The sequence below is a fragment of the Lontra canadensis genome, unplaced genomic scaffold (assembly GCF_010015895.1).
Source record: "Lontra canadensis isolate GAN:19392208 unplaced genomic scaffold, GSC_riverotter_1.0 scaffold18, whole genome shotgun sequence".
NCBI classification, from domain to species: Eukaryota; Metazoa; Chordata; class Mammalia; order Carnivora; family Mustelidae; genus Lontra; species Lontra canadensis.
The window spans coordinates 8,205,383-8,218,642 of NW_022631012.1; the positions used below are offsets into that span (position 1 = coordinate 8,205,383).

General features: G+C 41.1%; 1 protein-coding gene across 2 annotated transcripts in view; it reads right to left on the bottom strand.

Annotated features, from left to right (window-relative positions):
* The window catches only part of ADAM23 (ADAM metallopeptidase domain 23), a 163,427-nt gene that overhangs the window by 105,348 nt on the left and 44,819 nt on the right, over positions 1-13,260 (bottom strand). The gene's annotated exons all lie outside the window — the stretch shown is intronic.

Consider the following 13,260-nt stretch of genomic DNA (forward strand, 5'->3'; position numbering starts at 1 on the left):
CCTGAAAATTCACTCAAGAGTCACAATTACAGCCTTTGTAAATCCCTCCAGTTTCAAAGTGGAGACTGGAAAGTAGCACACTTTAGCCAAATCAGCAAAGGCAGAAAGCTCACCTAACTCTCTCTCCTTTAATACAAGAAATAAGACCCTTCAAAGGGCATTTATTTTATTTTTGTGTTTATTTCCAGTTTTTATTTAAATTCTAGTTAGTTAACATATAGTGTAATATTAGTTTTGGGAGTAGAATTTAGTGATTCATCCCTTACATGAAATACCCAGTGCTCATCACAAGTGCCCTCCTTAACACCCAACACCCATTTAACTCATATCCCCATCCACCTCCCTCCATCAACCCTCAGTCTGTTTCTTGGCAGTTAAGAGTCTGTTTTATGGTTTGCTTCTCTCTCTCTCTCTCTCCCTCTTTCCCCAGCTCTGTCCATCAACTGATAAATGGATGAAGTTATGGCATACACACCCACACACACAAAATGGAGTATGTGGCATAAAAAAGATTGTAATCTTGTCATTTGCAATGACGTGGATGGAGGTAGAGTGTATTATGCTAAGCTAAATAAATCAGTCAGAGAAAGACAAATACCATGTGATTCATTCATATGTGGAATTTAAGAATTAAAAGGACATTTGTATCTTGACTTTAGACTCTGAAAAACACCAGAATAGATAATATTCTGTAATTAAATCCAAGTCTCAAAAGATAATTTGGACTACACTTTCTTCAAGTGTCAAGAAAACACCTTCTATTTAAATTTATCTAAAATAAATAAATAAATAAAAGCATGAGGGTGATACATTCAAAGCCTTAACTGAGAACTGGAAGATGACAGAGGGATCAACGGACGGAGAAGCATGGCAGGAAAGTATCCCCCACCTACCCAGACCCCCCTCTCAGGTGAAGGCAGATGACAGTGCATTCAGCTCAAAGACACACATGCTTAAGTTCTTGGACTTCCCTTAGTGCCAAGAATGGAGTAAAGAATGACACTCTGAATTTCACACAAAGGAAAGGAGATGGACTTCAATGCTACTCTAGAAAAAGTACTTTTACAGTGCTGTTGGTCAAATCATACTGAGAAAAACATTTGGATTCCAGAGTCTGTACCATCCACTGCTGTGGTAGAGATAAGTCTTCGCACCAATTGAAAGCCGTAATTATCATCCATTAGGATGGCTAACCACCCATATACCTGTGCATCACACCTGCTCAGTAACACCTAAGGATCTGTGGATTTTTTTTTTTTTTTTACTTTGAGAGCCATGTAATTTAATTATTACTGATCAGGAAGTGGACTTCAAAGAAAAAGCCAAAAATATCGTTTCTCTTTTGGCTTTCTATACAGCTTTACTATAGGACAATGGGCACAACATTATGAAATTCTCCATGCTGACATTAATATCTCCTAAACAGTATAACTAGGCATTAAGCAAGCCTTCTAGACTGGGCCTTATAGGAATAAAAAAGAATTTCCTTCATATAAAACACCCCAAAAATAACTTTTTAAACAAGTTAGGCAATTTTTAATCATAAAGAGTACCTCCACACAGCAGATCTTGAGGAGAGCTATCAAGTCAAAACAAGGAAAATGCAGTCTGGGCATGGTGGTGATGGTGCTGGGTGCAGGGATGCTTGCTGCCTTCAATCCACACCCCTGAAAACCCTGACTCAAACTGCTTTTATCAAAATAGTATCTAATCATATCTTAGAGTTTGTTCTTTTTTTTATAGTTCACCAAATCGAAAGGACACAAAGAGCCCAGGTATTCAAAGCTGACTGAAAAGAGATATATTATCTACTTCTCAAAGCAGCGCTGTCACTAAATGTTTACATTCAGTCATGAGTACCTTAGTGATTATACAGGAACAGAGTTAACTAAACAAAGGGAAACATGCACATCTGCATTGCTAACCTTGGTAAAATATCAGTTCTTCATCTTTATAGTTCATTAAATTGCTCCTAGCTGGAAAGCTGGATCAGGTAGAGATACTGGTGAGAGAAGGATGCAAAATAACTCCCTGTATCAACAGTCCGTCACTCATATGTACCCAGTAAAGGCTGTTCCTTAACAAACATTGACTCGACAGCAAGAAAAGATGAGTGCTCAGAAGAGTTACTGCCCCCACACCCAACAAAAAGCATTATCTACTCATCCTTGAAGTAGTCCTTCAAAATTCAGCTCAACCATCTCTTCCTCTGTGTAACTTTCCCTCATCCCACCCTGAATTATAAGAAGTTACATCTCATTCTTCTTTGTTTCCCCATAGTGTAGCAAAGCACAGTGGGACTGAGTGAGGGCTGGCGAGGCTAATAGTCACATAAAGAAACCCTTTACCATCATCTGAATAGCTTTAAAGAGCAAAGCATCTCCTTGGGGTCAAGTACCAGGTCAGTCAGTGCTTAATGAATAAATACTAACAGTAATGAGGAAGAGCCTCAGACGCAATTAAGACTCTAAGAAATTCTAGGGATTTATAAGAGACATAGTCTTGTCCTTATGCTGCAAGATCCTGCCTGTCACATAATTTAGTCTGATTTATTGCATGTGTGAAGTCATTTGGGCAAAAAAATAAAGGAAGAAGAAATGATATGTGCACTCTACAATGTGTTAGAGATTTTCCGCCTCTTACTTGAAAAAATATGCCTGTAAGAAAGATAAATATATTTTTCGTTTAAAAAGTATCTTAACTGAAATAAGGACTTGAAACTACTGCAGAAATGGTCTTATGGAAAAGCCGTTATAGATTGGTCTGTTTTTAAATATAACTGAAACATAAACCACATGGATATCATCATGGAAGATGAGTTAGGCTGACTGTTTACAAAGATCACTTTTATAAGCAAATCATAATAAACAATAGTTAGGATTCTAATACTGGGGATTCTAATATTATAATTAATTTTAAAGGATTAGGGAAAATGACTCTAAATGATGATTCTAGCCTATGAATCATCAAAAATAATGGTTCTAGAAATAACACACTTCTTATTGGTATCAGATGGCCAAGAATCTTAATAAGCCCTTTTATCTGATGTCAAGCTCTTACTTTATATAAATATATACTGTAGTAAGAGGAAATTTTAATATAGTATTGTTTAAGGCTAGATTTACACAAAGTATAGTAGTACTGAAAATAAAGCAAGATGTAAAAGACAAGTGATGCAGAATTTATTTATCTGAGGTTCACCTTTGTAGAGTTGTTCAAACATAATTCCAGTGGGATTCCTTCATCACTAAGAAGTTTCTCAACTCTCAAAGGCTGTGATAGTGGGGACCACTGAGTTCTGATCCTGACTCTGTCACTTACTAGCTGCGCGATTTTGTTTCTTTCTCTAAGCCTGCTTTTTCTCTCACTCCATCTCTCACCTTTCTTGCTTACCTTCAGACCCTCACATTCTAACCCTCAAACCTTTGGCCAACTCTTAAGTCTCAGATCTGAGCTTAGACATCTAAGTTTCCCATCCATTCCCACTCCTACTACGTGTGAAAAAAGCATCCTTTCTTCCTCCCCCCAAACCCCACCCCGCCCCCCCACCCCACCATGGCACAATTCAGACTGTCACTTAAACAGCTATAAACTTTTTTCTCTTCCATTATTCTGTAAGCTTCATGAGGGGAGGACTTCTCTTTAGTTGCTTCAACAACGTCTGGCACTTAGCAGGTACTAAATACGCATTTCTGAAATAAGAAGTGCTCAGAATGGTTTATAAAAGGTTTCAATCCATGGAAATCTACTGATAAATCTGCCAAGGCTAGAAAGAACTTCATGCACTTGGCTAATAGAGAGCATCAATATGAAATGTCCATTTAAGTGTAACATTTCTTTATCATTCACAAAACCATGGTTGCAGATATTAACAATTATGCAATCTAACGTCATGGCAACATCAGAGCAAAAAGGATGTTCCTCTGTGACAGGAAAACGTTTATATCTCGAGACAGACAGATAAACTTCTTTTATCAGATAATGGTAATTATACTCCCCAGAATGTGGCTTTCCTCACCTGTCAGAAAAATAAGATCTACATTCAGTAACTACCATGATTAACTCATCTCAGATGCCTAGTATCATCTAATCCTCTCTGCTTTTCAATTTTTTGTCAAGATTAACTTCTGCCACAATTTTTATAAATTTATCTGTCTTCAAAAGACCAAGAAGTGAAGTGCCCGGTTGGCTCAGGCAGGAAAGCATGCAACTCCTGATCTCAGGGTCACGAATTCAAGTCCTACGCTGGGTGTGGAGCCTACTTTAAAAAATAAAAAATAAAAAAGACCAAGAAGTGGCCAAAGAATTAATCAGATTCAAGTTTTACTTGCCCACATTGTACCTTAGGGTGGATACCTGGAAAGGGTCTTTTTTAATCATTAGTGAAGACATAGTCTCTTAATTCATTAGATATGTCTTCTTTTTCCTCAATTAAATAAATAGTGCAATATGATCCCACTGGCAGTTAGATCCCTTTGATTTTGCTAGAAATTCTTAGATGACTTTTTTTTTTTTTCTTCTCTGTGGTACTAGAGGCTATAGCCACAGATTTCTCTTTTCTGGCCAATCACAGTATTATCTCTGGGAACTTAGAGTCTAAATCTAGCCCTTATGACCCTCCTTATTTCTTCAGCCTGGTGTTTCATTTCCCTGGGTTCCAACACCTATAACAATTATTGTCAATAGGCAAGAGGGTATGGGATAAGAAAGTCTCATAATTACCATAGGCAGAGGGCAAACATCCACTGTCTTTAACCACCCAAGAGTTATACTAAATCTCATCTACCTATGGAAATAATCAGTACATAAATACCAATGGTTTAATTCAGATTTTATTTTTAATGTTTCTGTTATTATTATGTTTAACTATGAAAGTCATTTCTCAAACTATTTTGAAATTAGGTCAGATACACATCCTAAAAACTGGTACTAGAACCTATTAATATGTAGGCAATACTTACTTTATTAACATTTTTCAAGTTTCTGGACCCGATCTACCAGCATATAGATGCGTCATCAAAAGCAAATGACAGTGATAACATCCAAAGCATCCAAAGCAATATGGGGTTAATTCCCCAACCAGAAATACCAAGGGAGACCTAAAATGTACTCACCTCCTCAGAGAAAATATGGCAAAAAGAAGAGCTACCCAGCACTACAGAATCAAAATGTTCAGACCTAGACAGGAAAAGATGCCTGCAGGAGAGGAAACCCAGCAGCAGCTCATCCCTGACAGCAATGGGAAACTTAGAACACTCTAGGGCTTCTAGGACATATGAAAGTCAATATTCATCCGCATCATACTACACATGACACAGTGGTAATCAATACTTATGGCAACTTTGAGGACCTCTACCTGTTAAGATTCCTCATCATCACAGAAATGTCTTCAAAGCCACCAAAATAGTTTGACCCTTCCTAAAGTACATAAATGCAAAAGAGACCATAATCTCTCAAAACAGTACTTGGAAATTATAGTAGGAATATTTAGCTAGGAAAGATCTACCAATTAATAAGCGGCAGCTTAATGCTGAATGTCTCACTGCAATAAGTAATAAATGAATTAGGATGTGTGCTCATTTTTTAAGGCCACCATAAAAAAGTACCATAGCCTGGCGACTGAAACAACAGAAACGTATTTCCTCCTGGTCCTAGAGATTGGAAGTCCAAGATCAAGGCGTGCACAGGGTTGGTTTCCTCCGAGATCTCTCTCCTTGGCTTGCACATGGCTACCTTCCCACAGTGTCTTCATATAGTCTTTCATCTGTGCACACAGAGGTCTATGTCCAAATTTCTTCTTCTTATAGGAACACTGGTCATATTGGGTTAGGGCCTACCCTAAAGACTTAATTTTAACTTAATCACCTCTTTAAAGTCCTTTTCTCTAGGAGCCCATGGGTTGCTCAGTCAGTTAGGCATTTGATTTCAGCTCAGGTCATGATTTCAGGGTTCTGGGATCAAGCCCTACACGTCTGGCTCCACATCCAGCCAGGAGACTCCTTGTCCCTCTGCCTCTCCACCAACTCATGCACATGCTCACTCTCTCTCTCTCTCAAATAAATAAAATCTTAAAAAAATAACAATAAAGTCCTTTTCTCCAAATATGGTTACATTCTGAGGTACTAAGGGTTAGGACTTCAACATAAGAATTCAGGAGGGACAGAGTTCAGCCCACACAGATGGTCTGTTCAACAAATGGGATTATTTGAAATCCTACTGGGGATGTCTGGGTTTACTTTCCATTGTTAAATTTGACTAAAATAGTTCAATTCTTTTTTCCTACTTAATGTGAACAGATGAGCAATCATTAGCATTATGCCCAGCTCATTTGTAATTTAACAGTCCAGTGCTGTGATCAAAGCAGAACTGAATAAGACTCCAGACTGAATCCCATGCTGAATCCCAACACAGGACTAAATCTCACCAGTCCTCAAGCTGCTCAGCTGTAAAATGGGGATTTTCACATCTTCCTCACAGGGGTCTAAAGGTATTTAAATAGGAGAAAATGGGTAAAGGGCTTAGCAGAGGGTCCATCATCATCATTGCTACTGTAGCAGAAAGCCTTCCTTCTGCAGACATCAGAAGTCGGGAAATAGAGGATTTAGCCTATGAATTACGACCGATGGGCAGAGAATAAGATGGAAGTGAGGGGTCATCACTGGCATACTTCACCAGCCAATCTTGGTTCAGAAGTCCTACAAATCCACAAACTGAGATGGAAGACAGAACAGTTTAGTCTTGGGCTAGCATACAGGCCATCTGCCTCATACTCTTCTTTAGCCACTAACTCCTGGTCCTAACTCCTGGTCCTATTCACTCATGAAAGGAAAATGGGGCAGGAAGCCTGTCTCTTCTCTACATGTTACTTCTTACAAACCAAATTTAAGTTCAAATCTCCAAATCTGCAGAGCTGAAAGAGACTAAATTTTCCACTTAGAATCCAATGAATCCAAAAGGGCAGTTTGCCTTCCATCTACTCCTTGATAGTTTCAGCTTCTTTGAGTGAAGGGGTTCACCAGTCTTCACTCCCTACAGGAATCTGATGCTTTCCTGCTCCCCACACCTTTGCTCCTCCACTTCCCTGTGTGCAATGTGCTTTTCTCCCTCCCATATCTCCCCAGCTGGAAAGCATGTGCATGTAGCAGACTCTGCCCTGCCCCACTCTGCCCTGGTCCATGGGGCAGTGTGGGGAGTGGGGGGATTGGGGGGCAGCTGCAGGCAGCTGACTGGGAAGACCCAGATCCTGGCCCCAGGACATGTTCTCTAACTAAGAGGAGGCACTGGAAGTACTCAAGAATTATTGCCCCCAGAAACAGCCCTCAACCAACAACAGACTGGCAGTTGGTGGACAAAACTCCTGGTTTCTCACCCCTCAGTTGGATGACATTCTAGGGAAGAATTCCCCAACTGCCAGGATTCCCTCAGCAGGAATGAACCCCAGTGGGAAATCAGCTTTTTTCAGCTCCCTTCTCTTCCACATCTCACTTCCCCACTCTCTGAAGGTATTCCTAGAATGTTTGCCTCAGGTTCTGCTACCAAGGCACCTGAAGCCAAGACAGCATCCTTTAAGATGAACCATCGAATCCCACCTTCCCGATAAAACCTCCCCTAGGCACCAAGGCCTCACTTCCTATCATGTTTTAATACTATTTGTATATGTTTTAACCCCATTTTTCCTACTGTGGTTTCCCAAAGAGGAGAATTCTTTTACACAGCTCTGAATTTCCTGAGCCGCTCAGCACAGTATCTCATGCAAACAAGATGCTCAGTAAATGTTTGTTGACTGAATGAAGAATAAATTAACCCTAATAATCAACACAAAAGTCAGGCACTTTATTTAACCTAACCGAAACTACATCAGTGTGGCTCTTTTCTTCTTTCAAAAGCATTGCATGAACTACTTTTAATGAGCAAATTACTGTGTGCATATATTTCTTTAAATCAGCACTTTCTAAATATTCATCTTAAATCAAACACCCCTGATTCCCAGAAAAAAATGAGAACAAAGACTTTTTCCTAAGTCCAGAACTACCTTACTGAATGCATTACTTTGAGTTTTTCATCATGCCTTTACACTTACCACTACTTTGAGTGCCTCCCGTTCCATGTGGTGACACTAAAACCACTTTAACCATCTGCGTCCTTACACCGCCCCACCATTCTGCACACACTCATCAATACACACCTCAGACCCCATCCCTGAGTGAAGGTAAACATCACTTAGCTCCACATAGAAGAGCATCGCAGTTGAGGTCTGCGTACTTCCCTCAGCTGGGCATGCTACACGGATTTTTCTGAGATTCGGGGTGGCCCAACGTCAAATGTCACCACTACCTATGTATGTATCTCAAGGCCAAATCTCATCATGAGCCAGGTCTAGCAGTGTCTCTCATAGGTTTGTTGGAGGATACAGAAAGCTTAACCTTTGTTGGGGGGCCAGTTACCACTCCATGTTCTATCCAACAGAGTATGTACATGAAAGAATGGGGCTGTATGGGACAAGCTTTGACCCCCAAATACAATTTTCTTAATAAGTGACATTGGAGAATGTGGCTGTAGCCTTGGATTAAGGGGCTTTCCCATGAGCCCACAGAGGTAGACTGACTCAGCCTAGCTACCTGGTTCCACACAGAAGAGTTACCATAACAAGTACCTGAATATTTGTTCTGACTGCTGAGTGGAATCTAGAAGCACCAAGCTATTCCCCACCTTTTCCAAAACTAGATATGCTGGTGTGAGACACTCTCAAAGGCTAGTTCCATCATTTTAGATAAAGCAACCCTGTTAATACCCAGATTATGGCCCAGTGGATGTCAGGTTCTACACACCTATGCTCACTACCTTCAGTGCATACCAACCACAGGCCCAACTGTCCCTAATTTTTTCTTCGGCCCTCTTTCAGCAGGGAAAAGATCATATGGTATACCACCCTCTTCTCATCTACAAAGTCAGAAAAAATGCTGACTGAAACAAAAATGGACTTATGCTGTTCTCATCAGATCAGAAGCTCGGTGAGATCAATGACTCTTTTCTTTAATGCTGAATCCCCCAATACACACAAACACGCGTGCGCGCGCACACTGTGGGGGGGACTGTCTGATGTCTCTTCTTATAAGAACACTAATCCTATCAGATCAGGGATCCACCCTATAACTTCACTTAACCTAATTAACTCCTTATAGGCTCTATTTCCAAAGACAGTCATGTTGGGGGTTAAGACTTCAATACAGGAATTTTTGAGAGGCACAATTCAGTCCACAGCATTGAATGCACCCTTTCCAATTAGAAGACATGTATAAGTACCACACATGATCTCATTGAATCCTTACAACAACCTGCAGCTTAAGAAGAAAACTAAAGCTTGAGAAGTTAATAATATACCCACACAATGGCCTATTATGTATTTCTTTATTTAGTTTTAGGAACTTCCTTCTCCTTTCTTATTTATTTGTTTGTTTGTTTGTTTGTTTGAGAGAGAGAGAGAACATACGCATACACAAGGGTGGGGGGCAGAGGAAGAGAGAGAACCTAAGCAGGCCCCACAGCCAGTGTGGAGCCAACTCGGGTCTTGATCCCACAACCTTGAGATCATGACTGGAGCTAAAATCTAGAGTCAGACACTGAATTGACTGAGCCACTTAAGTGCACCACAATGTCGTATTATTTGATGCAGCATAGATGAACCCTGAAAACATTATGCTGAGTAAGAGGGGCATCACAAAAGGCTACAAGTTGTATGAATTCATTTATTTGAAATGCCCAGAACAGGCAAATGCACAGAGACAAAAAGTAGATGAGTGGTTGCCAAGGGCTTAGAGAAGAGGGGAAAGGAAAGGTACAGGGTTTCTTTGGGGAGAAACAAAAATGTTCTGGAATTAGATGGTGATATTATTGCACAAGTCTGTGAATATAACACACTGGATGGCACACTTTAAATGAGTGAATTTTATGGCATGTGAGTTATTTAAACTGTTACTAAAAAGAAGAAACTTGCCCAAGGTCACACGGCTAGTAAATGGCAGCCCCCAGATTCAAACTCAGGTTGTCTGATTCTAGAACCTGTGCTCTCAACCTTTATGTAGCTCGGATTACTGTTATTCCCTAAAACAGGTGAAAGCACCAGCAAATTAAATGGTAGGTAATAGGCTTTGGCATAATTCCAATCACTAGTATGAAGGAGACAATCATTGGACTCCCCCGGACTTCCAGGATCAATATACACTAAACGTTGTTAATCTAGTAAAACTTTTTAAAGATTCTGAACTTGGAAAAACAGTTATTCTAGAAGGGAAACAAAACAAAATTGAAAGGGGGAATATCCTAAAAGGAAAATGACCAAAAGTCCTGTGAGGCTGCAGCAAGGATTTTTTTTAGGCTAAGTAACATGTAAATCCAACGGTGTGACATCCATGCTTACTGCCCTCCAATGGCTTTCCACCAAACACATCTCTGTAGAGGCTCTGTGGGTGACGGCCCTTCATGATCTGGCTACATGGCTTCCTCTTGACCTCTTCTCCTCATTCCACCCCACTGCACTTACTCTCCCCATGTCCTCAGCTTTCTAGCTTTGGTGGTGACTCGTATTGGACAATCAGGTTTCAACTCAATGTCCCTCCTCTGACAGACCTTCTGGCTTCTGTGACATCCAAATCACCTCCACGTGTGGCTCCTCTGATCACATATGATCTGTCTTTAGTGAGAGAGTGAAGCTCTATGGCGGGAGGTGGGGACCTTCCCCATCCTATTCCCAGCAGCATCAGTACCACTGTGGTCCCAGGCATACAATGGATGCTTGCTCAAAATTTGCTGAACAAACCAATAAAACACACATCTCTGCCATGAGATGCCTCAGCAAGCCAGGGCCTTACTTGTCCAAACTATAAAAGCACAGAGTCAGCAAGTCTCCCCTGTCAGGAACCCACCTCAGGTAGTCTTCACAAGCTGGCAGTACAGGCCTGGCAAATGCATGAACCATTTAGATTCCGTGGCCACCGCTTTGATTAGTTTGTGTTGATATCCATATGCTCTCATTCCTTCACTGAATCCACATACTCACCATATACATTTTTCTTTTCTATTCTCCAACAATTTAAAATTGTTGTAAATGGTGTGGCCACTCCATGGTAGAAATGAGATCCCTCTTTCCTCAAAAGCTCTTTCAGTTCCTCTGTGACTGATTAATTTAGTTTACTCTAACATGGATCAGACTTTTTAGTTAACCCCAGCCATTGAAAGTCACTTAAACTAGAGATGTACCCAATCCACATACATTATACTTTTATATAATTCCCCATCTCTGGGTCGCACCAGAATCGCACAATCATGCTGAGCTCAGAAGACGCGAGACTCTGCACCAGGGAGATATCACACAAGTACAGACAGCTCTCATGCCTCCTTTCCATTGCATTTACTTTTCCCTACAAAGACCTCCATTTTCTCCCAGCTCAGTCTCTAATCTCCATCTGACCTCATCTCTCTTCTTGCCCAGCCCGAATACGGATACTTAGCTACCCAAGTAATTCACCAGTATTCAAAGAGCTGTGTCTCCACTCTTCTTCCCCTGTGCTACCACCAGAAAACCTGATCCACAATCTGCCTCCTTTTTTTCCTTCATATGCTTAACTGATGGAGCATGCCAGGTTAAGGAGGAAAACAAAACAAAACAAAACAAAACAAAACAAAACAAAAACACCATCAGGAAGAATGACTCAAAGACTGACATGTAACATATCATTTCTAATAATGGTAGCTCATACATTGTTCAACACGACCTTGGTAAGCTTCCTCACCCATCCCTCCAGCAATTAGCCTAAATTTTCATCATTTTTCTCACCCTCAACCCATCCTCCCTGACCATCAAATCCCCATGGCAGATAAGGCTATCCTCAAGAAGGAAATCTCAAGAGGCATTTCCCAAATGCCATTCCTTCACCTCCAAACCAATCTCTACCTGCATACACCCAAAGGTTGGGAATGCACTGTCCCTCCTGGTTCAAAACCACATTCTGCCCTTGTGCTATTGGTCTCATGACTTTTTGTCCTCACCCAGATCTGGCTCCGTAAATTAACTCCTGTCTCTTCTGCATCTTCACCTGTCCCTCTTTCTAGCTCCCATTGCTCAGCCTATCAACTTGCTGCGTTACACCTACCAGCCCATTGCTTGGCGCCAGTGTCTTCTACTGGCCACTGCCCTCCTCCTCTTTCCCTCTCACCCAAACCTCTTCGGTGGACACCTGCTGTCTTCACATCACCTCCTCTCAGTCACTGCCAGCCTATTGGGATGTGGCTTCTACCCCCAGAGCTCCACTGAAACTTACTGCCTTCAGACCAGTGATAGCTTAATGGATAAATACAAAGGGCAATCTTGGCTCCTTATCTCACTAGATCCTTTTGCATGTGAGGCCATAAATCACATCTTTTTGTTGTGAACTTCTCAATTTATTCATTCTCCCGATTCTCCCCCCATTTCTCTGAGCACTCAGTCTCTGTCTCTTCATGGGTTTCTCTTCCTCTCCTCAACACTTAACTATCCTCCCAGCTTATGTTCTTGTTCTACCTATCCTGCCTGGGCAATCTCATTCACAACCATCCTTGTCATTATTAACATTATATGGGAATAACTCCCTACAATCTCCAGCCCCCATCTCTCTCTCTCTTTTATTTAAAGACTTTATTTATTTATTTATTTGTTTGTTTGTTTGTTTGTTTAAGGGACCGAGTGAGTGAGTGAGTGAGAGAGAGCACGCGCTCACAAGGCACAGAAGAGGGAGAGAGAAGGAGAAGCAGACTCCCCACTGATCAGGAGAGCTCAGTGCGGAGCTTGATCCCAGAACCCTGAGATACGATTTGAGCTTAACCAACTGAGCAACCCATGTGCCCCTCCAGTCCCCAACTCTTCCCTGAGCTTCAGATTATTACACCACCAATCTCCTAAACATGGCCTCATGTATGTCCCAAACCCTTCAAATCAATTCCAATTTCACATCTTTTTCTCTTCGTCATTTAGCCAGTTGTTCCCTGTGTTGCCCATTTCATCTGGATACAACCTTCTGCCTAGCTATCCAAACAAGGCACCTGCCAACTTTAACTCTTCATTTTGCTGTTATCTACATCCAAGTTTTCCTAAAGATTTTTATCAACTGAAGATTTCTTGAGAGCATTTCCTCTCCGTGCCTCTTAGCACTTCCCGAGAGCAGAACTTCTGTTTATTCCCCTTACTTCATTTCTCAGACTCCAGGGGATAATGGCCAAGATCTTAAG